This window comes from Equus caballus, chromosome 1 (assembly GCF_041296265.1).
Source record: "Equus caballus isolate H_3958 breed thoroughbred chromosome 1, TB-T2T, whole genome shotgun sequence".
Classification (NCBI taxonomy): domain Eukaryota; kingdom Metazoa; phylum Chordata; class Mammalia; order Perissodactyla; family Equidae; genus Equus; species Equus caballus.
In genome coordinates, this window is record NC_091684.1 from 88347053 (window position 1) to 88362987 (window position 15935).

General features: G+C 44.9%; 1 long non-coding RNA gene across 1 annotated transcript; it reads right to left on the reverse strand.

Annotated features, from left to right (window-relative positions):
• Window positions 1–10998: 10998 nt before the first annotated feature.
• On the reverse strand, window positions 10999–14908 carry LOC138923728 (uncharacterized). The gene is made up of 2 exons (XR_011437778.1): window positions 14674–14908; window positions 10999–13909 (listed from the first exon to the last, which is right to left on the reverse strand). It is a non-coding gene; the product is annotated as an uncharacterized lncRNA (long non-coding RNA).
• Window positions 14909–15935: the final 1027 nt, after the last annotated feature.

Consider the following 15935-nt stretch of genomic DNA (forward strand, 5'->3'; position numbering starts at 1 on the left):
TGTTCTTGCTCTGCTGTGTTTATTTGCATTATGTAATATAAACAGCTCCAGGGAGATGGGCTTCTCCACTTTGTTTTTAGACTCAGACTTCGCTCGCCCTCAGCAGAGCTTGTCACTTGAGTGGTTTCCTCTAGCTTTCTGTTTTGCTGCTGGAGAACAAAACAGCCTGCCCTTGACCCTTCTGCAGGACCAGCCCTTTCCTCCCGCCATGACCCAGCAATGAAAGTGAGACACTGCTGATGCTGACAGTGTCCCCAGAGGCTCAGCATGGGCCGGGGCGGAGGGGGCGTCCAAACTGAGCAGAGACGAATCAGTGGTGGGTATTGACTTTCTCTGTAGCTTCTTTACTGATACATGGTTCCTCCAAGTCAGGAATATCCCTAGAATATTTAAAACATAATTTCACTTAGCATATGGATTCACACCCGACTTTTCAGGAACACATCTGATGTGTAAAACACATGTGACTATAGTTAGAAGGAAAGTTCAAAAAGTATTGTAGACATCAGCTCTACATTATTTTACTGTTCACATCCACTTAAATCAAATATTTTCAAAGCATTTCATTGCTAATGAGACCAAGCTCAAGGTTTATCCCCTAATGACTCCACGCAATGGAGAAACCCTGCACATCTTCTTACTGAGTCTGGCTTGCCACAATGGCCTTCAAGGCACAGTTGGATTATAATCATTTTTAGTAACAGTTTTCTTAAAACAACTCTCCAAGGGTTGAGTCACTTATTCCTTTATCTATATACTTGTCTTAATGCAGATAACACATATTTTCAGAACGGTGATTAACTCAAATTTCTTGTGGCAAGATTCCATCTCCATCTATAAAATTTCATTTTGAAATATTCCATCTGTCTCTCTCACCACCCCTAACACTCATGCTTGCCATCTACAGGGGTCACCAACTGCAGGGGGGAGAAGGATGTTCTTTTCATCTCTTCAGATCTGTGAGTTTGGGGAGGCAGGACTAGAAAGGTGGAAGGCATAGAGGTTCGGAGAATCAAGTCCCTAGAGCGTGGGGGTGGGGAGGAGACAGCCAGAGAGCAGTAATGACCTTGAACAGAGCAAGAGGCGAGACTGCCAGCCACATTTCTCTTCCCACTGGATTCCCAGAAAACTACAGGAGAGAAGGAAGGAAAGGAAGGAAGAGAGAGAGAGAGAGAGGGAAAGAAAGGAAGGAGGGAAGGAAGAAAGAAAAAGAAAGAAAGACTATAGCAATGAGAGGGGGGAAATAGAATTGGAGATTTTTGTTATTAAGAAGTATTTTAAAGTCTACCAGTTGAAGCCCAGCCAGGGCCTCTGACAAAGCCACACAGCATCCTCTTGTCTCCTCAAGCCTGTCAGAATTTCTCTGCATTTTTCCAGCAGCAGCAGCAGTAGCAGCAGCAGCTGCAGCTTCCAACCCTTCATATCCTCTAATTTGCCAAGTCCTAACTCTACCCTCCCATCTCCCTCCTCATTTCTCTGCTTCAAGGTCAAATCCTAGTGCACCTCAACTTTTCAGTGCTTTCCAGGGAGGCGGGAGCCACAGCGGCAGAGTCCCTCCTTAGGGGCGGGGAGGGGGTCCTTGTGAGCAGCGGGGCTGGAGGAAATCTGCTGGGGCCTTGACTTTCTCACACATGTTTCAGATGTGCAGGAGTGTGATTGTAAACAGCGTCTTCCTCGCTGCCAGAGCTGGCCTCTCCGCCCGAGTCCTGTTCCCATCACCCTAGGGGTTCCAGTAATAGGGCGTAAAGCAAACAAAGAAAAACAGTAATCTGGTGTTCCAATTGCATTTTTTGTTTTTAGAAAATGTTAATGATAGGTTATTTGATTACCCTAGGTTTGGCTCTGCTTGCTCTTTATTAAGTACATCTGGTATTTAGTAACAGTATAAGTAGCAGCAGTTTTTTTGGCACTTGAAAATAAGCTCATCCAATGTTGCCATGCAGTTTGGAAACTCGTCAGAGAGGCCAGCCAAACTTGTGGAGATACAAGACTTTTTCTGTAGGCTGGGCAGCTAGCCAGGACAGCTAAAAAATGTGAATTGGCTAAGAACTGCTGCCACGCAAACACTTCTGGAAATTTCTGTGCTTGGGCCTGCCAAATCCATTATGCACAACATGAATTACAAGAGTTTCTATCTCTCCAAGCAGTTGCTTTTTGAGCTTAATTCGCCTATGCACTTTATGAAACGTACACACACAACCAAAATGAGAAAAACACCCCAAAAATCCACTATCTTTTTTTTTTTTGTCTTTCCATTTGGCTTGCCAAGCTCACAACTTTTCCTGAATTAGGAGAAATAGCCTCAAACTTTGGTTTGAATTACATTAAATCTAACACGTGGGAGGCAACTGTGCTTCCTGGAAATTCTAGAAAGGAAGGATGTCTCGCATCATGGAGACAGCCTAATATCTAGGTAGGAAAACAATAAAATGCAACAAAAGAACTTGGAAGGGGAAAAACATATACATCCCACATTCGGCATGTACAGTAACTGGTACTGGGGCCTTGCGGAAGGATTTTGATCAGCCTGGAAAACAAACCCGTGACCAGAATGTGCCTCTCTTGTGCCAGAGACTGTAGCCCCGCTCGCGGATGCACCCTCCATCATGTCGGGCTCCGCCTCGCGGTCCTGCCTGCCCGTCAACCACAAAAGCAATTTTCGAAGCGAAGGGTGGGCCCACGAGGGCACGTCACGGCGGGTCAAAGGGAAAGCGAACAGAGGGAGGCAGCCAGCCCCTCTAGTCAGATCCTGGTTCTGCCCAGGCCTCCCTCCCTTCCTGGGCTTGGAGATGTTTGCATCATTTGTTTTCTGATTCCCAATTGAAACTTGCCTCTTTCTGTGATTCAGATGTACTAGATTACTCAGACTCTGCTCAGGACTGTTTTGAAGGGCCCGGAGCTCCACTCCTATTCTCCAGAAGCTCTGGGAATGACATTATTCACAGGACACATATAATAGCTAGTATGAGATAATTGTATTAGCGCATTATGAGACAGAAAGGACGGCTAGGTCGTTCCAGTTCCCACTAAGTGTAACGCTTTCTCGATACACAGCTTTTTCATGAGAACGGTAAGGTCACACCCCCATCCCTTTATTATCTGGGGGTCTTTTTTGTCTTAGATAATCATGTCAATTTTAGTAAGTTAAAACCCTGAGGTGTCCTAACTAAGAGCTAATGGTCTCAACTGTGTCATTCAATCAAGTCGCTACTCTAGTCTGTGCCTCAGTTTCCCTCTCAGTGTCTGCTTGTCACTCTTCTCCCAGGGTATGGCAAAGGTCATGAGGTGTGGTGTCAGGTTCTGGCTTGGATCCTTGTAACTTTGTGACTTCCTTCAGGTGGCAATCTTGTAAGTCTCAGCATAGTGTCCTCGCTTGTAAAATGGGGACAGTCACATCTTCCTCACAGCACAGGCGTGAAGAACCAAATGGAATCATAATTATGCAACTGCTTTACAAACTGCAAAGCAATATACAAATGTGGGTTGTTCTTAGTACCTTTCAAGTCCTAATTGGAGAAATTTGATTGCTTAAATTACTGTGAAAATGATATGTAGGGTGGGTCACAGCGGTACACGCCCATGCATCATGTCACCCGGGAATGGACTGAGTTTGGCACTGAGGAGTGGTTGCTGTTTTCTGCAGCTGATGTAGGACAACCTTCCTCAGCATAACTCTTAATTAAAGTATGTCACCTGCTTCCTCTCTCTCTCCCTCTCCCCCTGCCTCCCTCTCTCTCTTCTTTCTTTCAGGAATCAATCAGTAGCAATAACTGTTAATGTGCCATTTGACTATATTGACCTAAGATTGAAGGTGAGGTTGCCAGCCCTAATTAAATTTCCTTTCCCATTGTGAACTGTATCCCAGAACTATAGTTCACACTAAGCAGTTAAACAGGTTTGGGCATTTGAAAAAAACACTGGGGCCCCAAGAAAGCACTCTTGGCCTCATTTCTATTTGGCTCACATTGTCTGTCCTGTTCTTGGCTTAAATTTGGATCACAGGACACATTTTCTCAGTTTCCTTTTCTCATGTTCCTGGATCTTTGTTGTAGAATTGTAGGAAACGCAGAGTCAGAGGAGTCAGCCAAAAAGAATTTCTCCCCCTTCTCAGGAAGGTCTCAGGTCCTGCCTCAGACACCACGTGTGTGTGCGTGTGGCCGTCCACATTCCCACGGCAGCCAGCCTCCTCTCCCGCATTATTATTGTTTTCTTCAGGATGGCTGTGATTTTGAGACTTTAAAGTCAGACTATTCAAGGGGCTTTTCCCCTTCTCAGTTTGAAGAAAGCCACCCTCTCGACTCCCCAGTGAGCACGGTGCCCTATCCACAAATGAGCCTGGCCCCGCTCTGACTTCTGTGCTCCAAGGACAGATCTGGAGCTTATGAATTAGGGTGAGTCCAGCCGCAGCGGAAGCACAAACAAAAAGGAGCACAGAAGGCCACTGTTGGGCCACTGCAGAGGGAGAGAATGGAGCCTGGGGGTGGGGTGACAAGGAGGAAAAAGGGAATGACGGGAAAGAAGGCCTGGCCACCACCACTGCCATCCCAGTCAAGGACAGTGACAATAGGCAAACAGCTCACACACAGCACAAAGGGTAGCTTTGCCTGCCTAGCACTGCAGACTGTGTGTACTCTCCCTGTTAAACCAGTTGGTGCTGATGTTGGTGGTGTGACGAGGATAAGCTTGGAATTTTCTGGAATAAGAGTAAGACACTGAAGCCTTCCCCAGACGTAACATCCAACCAGTCACTTCTGTCACTTACCTTTTAGGTTTATCTCTGTGAATGATAATCATAAATAGTCATTGAGCACCCTTCACCTCTCGGCACATCAGTGTGAATTATCCTGTTTCATTCTCACGGAAGCCCTATTCCAGTTTCCCTGTGAGGTAGGGACTATAATGATCCCTAGTTCTCAACTGAGGAAACCAAAACTTGGGTGAGTGAGGTGAAGTGACCTGACCACAGCTGGTAGTACGTGGTGGGATCCATATTTGGTGTCTTGTGAAGTTACTATATGGCTACTGCACACAGCTTTGGACTGTTGACTTCTCGTCGCCATGCCGTTTCAATAACATTATTTCTTCAGTTGATGTCAAAATGGGTTCCCCATGGGAACACACGCAGAAATGCCTATTCTCTGTTCCTCCTACCTGTGAGCTCAGTGGGGTGCTATGTTATGTCACCCGCTTTGTCTGCCCAGGTGTATTGTGACTTTCCAGAGCAGGCAGGAGACACCCTTCACCTACCCAGGGCTTCTGTGTCACTCCCCGATGCTCTCTCCTGTCACTCCTCCCACCTCATTCTACTCACTAGCCATCACGACTACAAGAAAATTCCACACTTCTACTAATAGAGTTCATATTAGAAAAGATCACCAAAATTTAAGCTTTCAGGTCAAATTCCCTGCTAAGTGTTTAATAGACTAACCGTTTCATCTGACATTTTAAAGGGAAGATTCTTTTCCAGAGCCGATGCTACTTTTGTGTATTCAGTATTTGCTGAGGACCTACTATGTGCTTGCTGCGGTCCTACTAATCCAGGCACAGTTTTAGGCTCTGCCTTGAAGAGTCTGCATGTGTAGAGTGGGCATGGGTACCTCTTAAAATCCGAATGTTCTAGAGAAAGCTTTTCCTGTGATTTTGCACGGAACCCAACTCTTCCTCTCCAAGGTGACAGCTCTAGCTGTGAGAGACATTAAAAATGCCTTCTCGGAATAGTTATCTGATGCTTCTAGATGTGACTGCTAATGTTAGCAATCAGTCCTTCCTGTTAGCAATTGGCTGAGCAACTGTTTGTATGAGACAAGGAGAGAAACAGGGACCAAATATGACTGTCACTACTGTTTCTATTTTATTACCCTGGTATAATTATTAGTGCTACATATCACCTTACATCTTATTTATGTAATAACCCAAGAAGCTAAAAAAAATTTTTTTTTTTTTTTTACAAATCCTGGATTTTAGACACTTGCTAAATTAGGTTGAAAGGTAGCTTCTTCTGAGATCACAAGTGTATTCCCTTTTTTATTGCTGTGAAACAAATTACCCCAAACTTAGCAGGATAAAAAAGAACACACTTATTACGTCACAGCTTCCATGGGCCAGGAGTCTGGGCACTAGCTAGCTGGGTCCTCTGCACAGGGTTTCACTACACTGCAAACAGTGTGTCAGCTGGAGCAGGGTCCCGTGCAGGCTCCGGGTCCTCTCTCAAGCTCACAGGGCAGAATTAATTTGCTTGAAGCTATAGATCTCCTGGCAATTTGCCTCTTCGGGGCCAGCAAGGGAGAGAGAGAGCCTGCTGCTTTGAGTCTCTGACCTCTAGACCTTGTTTTAAAGGGCTCATCTGATCAGGTCAGATCCACCCAGGATAATCTCTCTTTTGATTAACTTAAAGGCAACTGATTAGAAATCTTAATTACATCTGCAAAATCCCTTCACCTTTGCCACGTAACATAATGATATCACAGGAGCGATATCCCGTCACCTTTGTCATCTTCTCTTGGTTAGAAGCAAATTGGGCCCCGCTCACACTCGAGGAAGGGAGATTATACACGGGCACGGGGCGTCGGGCCACCATAGCTGCTTGTGGACAGGAAGGTTGCCATATACTTTTTGATCTGTCATTATGCTTAGCGGAGCAATAGGCAAGCAATACAAAAATAATTGATGGACACTGAGAATTTAGTGATTGGAAATAAATCAGTATTTTTAAGACACAAAGTTTCTTCCAGAGCAGAATCTGAAAAAGGTCATTTTTCCCACCCAATGGATCTTAACGGGTTGGGGTGGGTAGGTAACAATCAGAAGGGGGCCTGGGCTGAAAGAAAGAAACATGAGCTGAGAGGTTTGGGTTCCAATTCCAGTTCCTCTGCTCAAAGCTGTAGGGAGCTTTCCCCATCTGGAAAGTGGGGAAATAGTACCTGCGTTCCCTTGCAGGGCTGCTGAACAGGCAAAACAAGATGAAGGGCCAAGAGGGCTTTGAAAGAACAAACTGTGGGTACAAAGGTCTTATTGTCCTGACACGGATTGCTAAGGAGCTGGTGGTTAATAATATGCTGCTATCTCAAAAGGTGGATGTGTGATCACATAACCAAGAGGGTTTTTTTCCAGTGATAACCAGTCAGACGTTCTTGAGAGGCAGCTCAAGTCTCTCCCGTAAACTGGTGAATGCATTTTCTGTGCGCAGTGTAGGCAGAAGGAGCCCCTTTCAAACTTCCTGTAAAGTTTTACCCTGAAGTTGAGTTCTGGGTCAAAATCTCTGTGCAGCCTCCACAGCCAGCTTCCAGGGTCTCCTGTGTGTCTCTACGAGGCACACAAAGGAAGTGAGATAGTGGGGAGTGTGGGGCCATTCTTGGTCACGTGAGAATTCCCTTACAGTTAGCCAGGGCCGTGCAGCTGCACAGAACAAACGCAGATACAGTCCAGGCTGGGGAGACAGCTTTGCAGAGCGACCGCCCGCTGAGCAAGCTTCCCTCTTGGAAGGAAAGAGTCCGCTGATAATGTGTTGAGATCAGATTAATGTCGGAAATAAACACGTAATAAATAATAATAGTGTAATAATAGTGGTTGTCATTGCACTGGTTATATCTGCTGAAAATATGAGATCTAGAGTATGGATTTCTCAGGCTAATTTTGCTCTTATTTAAAAGAAACTGACAGATGTACTTTATAAAACTGAAGATAATTTTGAAAGGAAAGAATTGAAGAACACCAACTCCTTTTCCTTGTTTAACTACTGCCCTTTTCTTTTGACTGCGGAAGGACAAGTAAGTTTGTTTTTGTCTTTTGTAGATTCTGCCCTCCACGTCCACCCTCTCCTCGGTCCTTCCCAGCTGCCCATTACAGACACAAGGCTATGCATGGGTTCTAAATTCTCCGGAAGCTACTTGATTTAAACGTCAATCCAGGGCTGTGGGCATTTACATGGAAAGAAAACCAGCATTTCGAATGATCTGGGAGCCAGCTCAGTTTGTGATTTGCACACCTCAGAGCTTTCAGTTAATGGAAAAGTCCCAACAGCACTGTCTGGATGTGATGTTGCCAACTCGTCAGAAAGGACATCCTTGTGATGAGAGAACGCGGAATGTTATTTCTCTCATATTCCAGTATCAAGTGAAACACGCATTCTAGGACATGAAGCAATCCAAGTAAACCACCGTGCTTTTGAGTCACACGCCTAAGATATTTTTGTATCTGAGATGCTTAAAGCACAGCTTACACATGACACAAGGACATATACGAACACAACAAAGTCAGAGACAGGAAGTGAAATATCCTGTCACGACTGCCTGGTCTGGACTATAGACTTCCTCGGAATTTTCAAATGAGGGGATCTTTTTGTTTTTGAAAGCCATGTTGACAAACTGATACTATATTTTTAGCAAGCCTTGAATGGAAAACATGTGAGATATGTGAACAATATATTTCCAAATATGTCACATATTTATAAAACACAGTAAATGCATGACAGATTGAGTAGGATATGTGGAAAAAATAACAGCTGTGGTACACCCTATTTCTTAGCAAATTCATATACAACAAATGACATTCATGTCCCATGGAAGGGTTTGCAAAATCTATTTTTTAAGCATTTTAGGAAAGGATGTAGAGAATGAAAACAAAAGTTTGTGAAAGAAAAATCACAAGTTGGATGTAAATTTCAGTGACATGTCACGTAATTATCATGTATAAAACTAGCTCTGAATAGGTTACCCCATTTCCCCCAGCATGCCACCTTTTGATGGAAATGATATTAAATGAAGCGTTAGAAGTGATCTGCATTTTAAGGTGGGCTAAAATGTCATACACGAGAGAAAGCATGCAGAAAGTTTCAGAATATAAAACAAGCAATATGTGTGCCAAAGACGTTCAGATGTATTTGGATGGAATAGAATTGGTGTCAAAGATCATAGTGTGGCCTCAAAGACAAGACTGGGTTCTGAACTGAGAAAGGTCTTCCCAGGGACACTTGGAATTGAATAATAGGCCATAGGGATCCATGGCAGCTTCTAAAGCAGGGAATTAGCATGAGAAGCAGTGTTTTTAAGGGGGTAGTTTTAGCAGCTGTGAGTACATGATGGCAAAGCAACCTCTAAGGATAATCTGAATCCCTTATATTTGTAATATGGATGTTTGTCATTTACAAATGCATTTTCTCATTTGCAAATCCATAATCTTCTTTGAGCTATGTAAAGATTCTGGGAGGCAGGCAAGAAAGGTCTTATTCCCCTTTTCTTCACAAAGAAACCAAGAATTTGTGACTTCAGGGTCACAGTTAGAAAGAGGAGGGGCCGGTCCCAACAACCAGGAACCAGGATATTTGTTTGTTTAGGATGATGTCTGAGAGACATGGGGTTAAGATATTTTTTCCTTCTTCTTTTTCCTTTTGTTTTTTCCAAATTTTCTACAATGAACAGATACTATTTTGTAACTGTAAAAATGACATTAAATAGGATTGCTTCAAAGAAGGAACAAAATCCCACTCTCAGGGCTCCTAGTCCACCCTCTCTTCTCGACTCCCTCCTTGAAGCTGGAATGGACTTTTCCTGCCATGCCTTACGGGCCGCTGCCCGCAGGCCGGAGGAACTGGACTCAGAGAACGCACAGCTCTATTCATAGGCTGAGCTGGTGTAAGTCAGTGTAGAACAGACCAGCCTGCGAATCTGGAGAGCTGAATTTGCATCCTATTTTCTACAATGCTGGGAAGTTCCTTCATATCTGTGCACCCCAGTTTCCTGTTCTGTATCCTTTCTGTCAGATATGAACTTTTAAGATTCTGAAGCAAACATTGCCTTATCATAGAAAGGTGATACTAAAATTACATCCTTATGGGGGACTGTTAAAATGGTGAAACACTGCCACTGAGTCTTCTGCTCAGCCTTGGCCTTATTGCAGGGAGACGTGGGCAGCAGGAGTGTGAGAAGGGAAGGGTGGGAGTTGACGGAGCCTGGGTGCTTCAGTTGAGTTGCCATGGAACTCATCAGTGGGCATCCCGAGCTTCCTCTGGCCCTTCCCTGACAAGCATTGCCCTAATTGGACATTCCTGACTGATGGACATGCCAAAGAAACTCATGCAAGGAAGCTGTCTGATCTAGCATCATAGATAATAGACTGGGCTGCTCCCTTGATCTTGGGCAAGCAACTTAACCTCTCAATTTCCCACGTTCTCCACCTGTAAATAAGTTATCTCACTGGGAGGTGGAGAACAATTGAGATCAAATTTCTGAAGGATTTTTTAACTCCTAAGGATTCGTCTGTTTTAAGCTTTGGGGATCTCTTGGACCCCTTTGAGAATCTAATGAAAGCAAGGAGCCATCCTCCCAGAAAAATATGTACCTACCCATCAGCTTTTCATATAAATTCACCTGGTTTATGGACTCCCTGAAGCTTAAACTTCCTTTAGGTTGGGAAAAAAACAACCACCTATCTTAGAAGTGTTAAAAACATGTAAAAGATTAATAACGTATCATTTTTATCATGTCGCTGCCATCCTTGTGGACTTTATTCATGATGACAGTGTGCTACATCCTCATCATTATCCTCATTTCATTGTTATTAAAAATAACCCTGCTATCCCTATTTGTGTTCATCCTTCCTCCGCTCCCATCCCCTAATTTTGCTGGGGCTTTTTTGGATTTGATTATTTATACTCTTAAGGCTTGGAACCAAGGATGCTTTTGCTGTTGGTCTTCTGTGTAAGACAACATAGGTTCCTTCCATCTAAGTATAATCTAATAAATAAACAAGGATATGCATAATTGAAGTGAGTTTTTAAAATGAGTTCTTCTTTATCACTCTTGGATAGTTAAAATTGCTATGCCTGAGAGAGAGAATGAAGAGTGGCCCCTCAACACATTACAGAGGACACTTGACATAAGCATTCAATCTAAGACTGATTAAAATTTGCATAATTATTATTCTGATTATTTATTCTACAATAATTGAAAACTAGTGGTCTTGAAGAAAGAAGCTCTTAAGAAATGACGTTTTACGCAGAGGTTTAAAAGGAATCAGCCCATTTATTCAATAATGAAAAATACCATTATTTTCACATTCCCACCTAATGTCTTCTGTTTTCTTCCATCGTCATTTAGCTCAGCTGGGAATTAGGCATATTCCTTAGTTATGCTTTAAAAAATAGCTAGTATCGTTATGAAATAGCAATATCTTTTGTGAACAACTGGACTTACTCCACAGGAAGACAGCTGAGGGTGCTAAGGTGCTTCTAAGGTTTATGTTGGACCCTTCTTTCTTTTCCTTTCCCATTTTCGGCACAACGTTTAGGTTTTCAGCACACCAGCATCCGGAGTTCTCTCTCTATATACACATTTTTTTTTCCTTTACTATCTTCTATAAAAGGAGCCTGCTATTGATTGCAGCGGACTGAGCTGCTTGAGTTGATATCTAAGCAACGCTAACCCAGATAGGGTTTAACATTACATCAGCCGTCAGGCGAGGGAGCCTGGCAGCAGGCCAGCCTGTAAAAACGGAATGTGTTTGCGTCACTGTTCCCTTGGTAATGCTTCTTGGAGCCTTGTCAGCTGTCCCCTGAGGTTGTTTCTTTAATATGTCAACAGACATTCCTGAATCTTTAATGCTGAATAGCTCTTTTCCTTTTCCAAAAACACTTAGGTGACCAAGCATCTGGTGCATCCTGTTGCTATGATCTTTTAAAATGTATTTCTTTCATGAAAAAGGTGTTTGTTCTATTCAAAACATTCTGGGGGATTTAAGAAGGTTTAGATTTCTGTTTCTCCATGTTAGAGGACCTATTTTTGAAGAAACAGGGCAGCCAGCTTAGTGCTGAGAGCTGCTTCTCTGCTTTTATCTTCCTTAGGAAAAGCCCTTATTCCCTCACCAGCTTATCCAGACCCTCCAATTATCCTGTTACAGTGTGACATTTCATAGAACAGAACAGCTGGTTGAAAGACCCGGCTGGAATTTGCCCCCATTTATGATTCGCTCTCTGACCTTGCTCGAAGACAGTCGGCGAGACAGAAGAACACGTGGGCAGTGACCTTGAGCATCCCCTTCTTACTGAGGGCCACAAATGAGAAAGATTTGTCAAACGTTGCCCACGTGAAATCTATTTCCTCATTTGCTCAACGTCTGTATTTGCCGTCCTAGTAACTTGATCTTCACTTTCATCTTGGGATATTTTACATTGAGAAGCACTGTATCCAAGAGGGTGAAGGGAGCCTCAACTAGCATCCTTTCCTGCTCCCTCTGCAAGTAAATGTACTCACTGAAGTTGGGTCCTTTTCCCCCGTGCAACCACCTCCAGATTGTTGTGCAGTTGCTATAGTGGTCAGTCACAGTCAATAGTTGGAACAGCTTAAATTTGGAAAGGAGTCATTTGGTTTTGAGGGGGTTGGGTCAGGGGTGTTATTAAATTCACGTAGTCATGAGTGACCATGATGGAGTAACTGAGAGAAAAGCCACTTGTCCCTGTGTGAGCACCAGACTCCACTCTCTGAGGGGCACCTTTCACCACCAGCTGCAGGGGGTTGCGGGTCTCGGCCTTTGGAAACACGCTAAGAGCCCTGAGAGTCTGCGGCCACCGATTCTGCCTCTGGGCTGGGTCTCTGGGAGCCACTTCCTCCTTCCGCCAACTGATGTCACAATCCCGTTTCTGTTCCGCACTTCCTGTGTTCTCAGTGCCCGTCCTCCTGGGAGCTCCTCCATCATCCCCACTGAAGAAGGTCCCCACTGGTTCACTGGAGGAGAGTGGCAATGGAGCTGCCCAGAAGGGGAGAGATTTCGAATCACTGGAGTTTAGAATTGAAAGGAATTCTTAGAGATTTAGTGAAACCCAAGCTCCTCATTCATTTTAGGAATGAGATGTCCGAGGGCCAGAGAGGTTAAAAGAGTTCGCAGGTGAGGCCCAGTCGGTGTCAGACCTGGGACAAGAACCCGTCCCTCTGCACTGGCACTTGCCCTTCTCAGAGCAGCAGCCTGCTCACCTCCAGGGCGGGGCTGGGCTTGAGCTGACCGTGGTTCTCTTTGTTGCAGTTCAGGCCCTGTCCAGTGGAGGGAGAGGCTCGAGGACCATTAAGGCCACGTGCAGCCAGGAAGTGAGCAGGAAGAATGGGGTCCAACTCCAGGGCGTGTCGCCTGAACACATTTCTCTTTTGCCTCACTTAGCTGGGTGCCCACAAGGGCACTTTCGTGTCTGCACTCTACTTAGACTGGCCAGCGCACCCTGTCCCCACACTGCACTTGTCCCCTGATGGGACTCGAGAAGCAGCAAGGGGCAGCCCAGCAGTGGGTGAGGGGCCAGAGGCAGAGAACCTGGATGGTGCTGGGGACAGCATTTAACTATACTCTCTATGCCTTTCCTTTGGGAGCTAAGGGGAAAAAATAACATAGACACACATAAGAAGGTGTGAAGGGGCCTTTTAACCCTCACATAGGGCTTGCATATCCAGAATAAGTTTTCCTCGTTCTTCTCTTCTTCCCTTTCCCCAAACGCCATGCATGCCCCATGGACCAGTATGGCGCATAGCCGTCTGAGCCTGGTAACTATGGTTCAAAGCAAAGACTTTGGGGTCTGACCACCTGAGTTTCAATCCAGGCTCTACCACTCGATAGTTGTATGATCTTGGGCAAGATTTTATCCTCTCTTAAGCCTCAGTTTCCTCATGTGGAAAATGGAGATAACACTAGTTAGTTTAAGGAATACTGTAGGGGTGGCCGGGTGGCACAGCGGTTAAGTGCACATGTTCCACTTTGGGGGCCCGGGGTTCGCCGGTTCGGATCCTGGGTGTGGACATGGCACCGCTTGGCAAGCCATGCTGTGGTAGGCATCCCACGTATAAAGTAGAGGAGGATGGGCACAGATGTTAGCTCAGGGTTAGTCTTCCTCAGCAAAAAGAGGTGGATTGGCAGCAGATGTTAGCTCAGGGCTAATCTTCCTCAAAAAAAAAAAAAGAAAGAAAAAAATATTGTAAGGATTAAACAAGATAAAGTCTGCAGTGTCCTCTGCAAAGTTCCTGATACAAAGTGATCAGTACCCCCAGTCACTGCTGTCATCGTCACATATAGAAACTTTGGAGAGAATTCTCAAGGCAATTGATAAATGCAAATCTTTTCAGTTAGGGAGAACACATCATTAATGAATGCATCAGCTTGGTGAGCAGGAAGGGCTGCTCGAGACAAGGAGACAGGGTGGTGGAAACAACGCAAATTACCTAGACCTCGACCGAGCTGCACATCACTGTAAGTCCCAGACAAAGGCTAGAGCCAGCTTGTCCTCTCCGGGGAGACCAAAAGCCTACTTTTAATGGCCTATAGCCCTGGCTGTGGGCACCTGGTTCTATCATGCAGTCTAACCCTTGCACGTGGCTGGGGAAAGAGCTAAGCACAGAAGCAATAATGGTCAGAGGTTCACGGTGTGTTACAGTTTAGAGAGGGCTTGCCTGAGCTCTGTAGAATAGATGACATGGTGTTTTATTCTGTTGCCTTGTTACAGATGAAAAAACAAATTGTTAGGCTAAATGACTCGTCTCAGATTGAAGAGTGAATATTAAGAGTTAGGCCTTGACTCCTGTCCTTTCTTATAAAGTCCTTCCCTTAATAAACACATACACACATATGCATGCACACATGCACACACACAGGGTGAGTTTCGTGTGGGCACGATGCATGCCAGGAAGACTTGGCAGTCGCACTCACCGGTGCCGGGTCTGTGCTCGCTGGCTCCACTTCCCCAGGAATCTTTAGCACACAGAGAGGTGACTGCAGAGGCCCAGCTCAGGGCTCACGGGCCCAAGGATCAGACAAATGGCCCAGGATCCAGGCCTTTCATTCCCCTCAAAGGGACTGGGGCTGACAGACGGCACAGGAAAAACTGGAATGTCCCCTTTTGTGTTTCCCAATGTATTCTTTGCCATCATGACAACAGAGAGTGGGCTGATTTGGGAATAAACCTTTCTCTCTCAAGCTCTGGAATGAGTCATCTGGCAATTAGCTTCAGGTGGAATACAAAAGTTTCTTGTCACCTGCGGAAGCCCTGGTCTTTAGAAAGCAGGTGGGGTTTTTGCTTGTTTCTGTTTTGTTTTTGCCCTTCTCCTCCATTCCCCCGTGGCGGTCACGTGGGGATTCACCTACTGCACGCGTGCTGTGCAGATCTAGTCTGCATGCCTACCTATACGTTAGGCTCAGCCTGGAGGGCCCTGGGATGTCTTCTCTCCATTGCTCTCCCAGTTTCTCTACACTCAGTTGCGGCTTTGCCTCCCAGAGTGAGCGCGGGTCGGCCCCAATGCTCTCAGAGGCTCCTCTGCGTTTCCCGTGGTGCCAAGGGAAAGACTTCACCTGGGAACACTTGGAACATGTTTTGAGGGTGACTTTTCATTCTTTGTGTTCTCTATAGATTTTAGGGGTTTCTTGTACTCCTTTGGGGATAAAAATCACTACAATAAAACCGTAAATCTTTTTATGTCTATGATATCTGTGCTTTTTTTCATGGTTGGCTCCTTGAAAAATTTGTCCTGGAAACAAGAAAGTAGCTTATAATTTTTTAATAGCAAACTTTCATCCAGTGGCTACCACACATATGAATTCAGTACTCAGGAAGTATTTTTTTGAGCATCTTCTGTGGTCCAGGCAGTGTTCAGGGAGCTGACGATATGGCAGTGAACCACACAGACAGACGTCTTGTCCTCGGGAAGCTTATATTCCAGTAATGCCTTAAAAAACTTCATAGATATGTTATAAACCAAAACTAGAATCAAGGTAATACATGAAGCTTCACTTGAACTTGATGGCCTATTTTAATTCACAGAGTTTTAAATATTGCTGTCAATATTTGCTGTCACGTTGGCGATCTGAATTTGAGGATTGGGGCTTCCTTTCTTTTCAGAAACCCGGAGTTCCCCTCCTGACTTGGCTGGCCTTTGCTATACGCAGATGTCCACCAACCAGCCCATGGATAGAGG